This window comes from Glycine soja, unplaced genomic scaffold (genome assembly GCF_004193775.1).
Source record: "Glycine soja cultivar W05 unplaced genomic scaffold, ASM419377v2 tig00104555_1_pilon, whole genome shotgun sequence".
Classification (NCBI taxonomy): domain Eukaryota; kingdom Viridiplantae; phylum Streptophyta; class Magnoliopsida; order Fabales; family Fabaceae; genus Glycine; species Glycine soja.
The window spans coordinates 47,122-48,784 of NW_021144448.1; the positions used below are offsets into that span (position 1 = coordinate 47,122).

General features: G+C 33.7%; 1 pseudogene; it reads left to right on the plus strand.

Moving 5' to 3' along the window:
• The first annotated feature begins 975 nt into the window (after positions 1 to 975).
• On the plus strand, positions 976 to 1,638 carry LOC114404589 (annotated as a pseudogene).
• Positions 1,639 to 1,663: the final 25 nt, after the last annotated feature.

Sequence of the window (1,663 nt, forward strand, 5' to 3'; positions counted from 1 at the left end):
ACCAATTTAACATTAAATTATAAAATTTAAGGAATAATTTGACAATAAGTTATAAAATTTAGTGGCAAATTTAAAAATAAGTTGTATGGTAGGACGTAATCATCACCTTTTTTATACATTTAAGACTAAACCAGAATTTTTATTTTTTTCAAAAATTACATTATCGATGTAAGAACGAAGGTGGTCCTATAAAAAAAAAAACAAGGTGACTATTTATTCAATGACTTAGTTATTTCCTACTACAACTATTTCCTTTAAGGTTGGGTTTACCTATCCAAAATAAATAAAAACTAAAATACTATTCTGTTTCAGTTTGAAAGTTTTCTATCTCCACGGGAAATTATTTATTAAAACTAAGCCCCGAAGCAATTCCAGCAGGTCGTGCAAAGTCAAAAGTTATATATCTAACATTTAATATATTCCGCTGTACGTTCATATCTTCGAACATTTCTATGTCATTGGATTACTTTAGTTGTATATGAAAACAAGTCACACGACACCAACAATTAATATAATTTCGGGTTGCAATAATCTGAGTCTTTGATTAATTGTGGACAGGACCAATCAGAAATAGTCTCTAATCCCTTCATAAAATATCAATTTTCCACCTACTACCTCTGGTGACCATGTTTAAACTTGTAACAGTTCCTCAAGCTAAAAAAAGATTAGTTAATAAATGAAGTAATATTTTAAATATTTAATAAAACAGTTATCACTAAGTCTATTAAACTGAGACACAGTCTAAACTGATCTGTGATTGAATTAAAAGGCTTCCCATTATAAAATAATAAAATAGACGAGGTAATACCGAAACACTTGCTTTTTCCTGTAGAGCGTCTACTACTACGTCTACACATTGATTAGGCACGCATGTAGTTGTTAAGGAATGATTCCTCATCAAATAAATAATTAATTACGGTCAAGATAAAATGCAAACCAATTCAATGCTTCATACTTATAAATAGCAATCAGCAAGCTCTACATAAATCACAATTCAATCATCACAAGCAATTACATATAGCACAATTGTTTAAGAGTGTATTACTAAGGAAAAACAATGAAAGTTGTGTACTTCCTTGTTGCCATCTTGGCTTTGACATCCTCTCTTGTCTCTGCCTATGATCCTAGTCCTCTGCAAGATTTCTGTGTGGCAGCCAAAGAAAAAGATGGTGGTATGTAAAAACATTAATCCTTATACCATTGGCATCATATATATAGACGTTGTCTAGAATTATTGTGATTGATGATTTTTATTAATTAAGACCTTTTGCCTTGTATTTGTAGTGTTTGTGAACGGGAAATTTTGCAAGGACCCTAAGCTTGTCAAAGCTGAAGATTTCTTCAGACATGTAGAACCGGGGAAGACTGACAACCCAGTAGGTTCAAACGTGACTCAGGTGTTTGTTGATCAACTACCGGGACTAAACACACTTGGCATAGCTTTGGCTCGCATAGATTTTGCACCAAAGGGTTTGAACGCTCCCCACACTCACCCTCGCGGCACTGAGATCCTTATAGTCCTTGAGGGTACTCTTTATGTTGGATTTGTGACTTCCAATCAAGATGGAAATCGCCTCTTCACCAAAGTGCTGAACAAGGGTGATGTGTTTGTGTTCCCAATTGTCTGATTCATTTCCAATTGAATGTGGGATATGGCAATGCT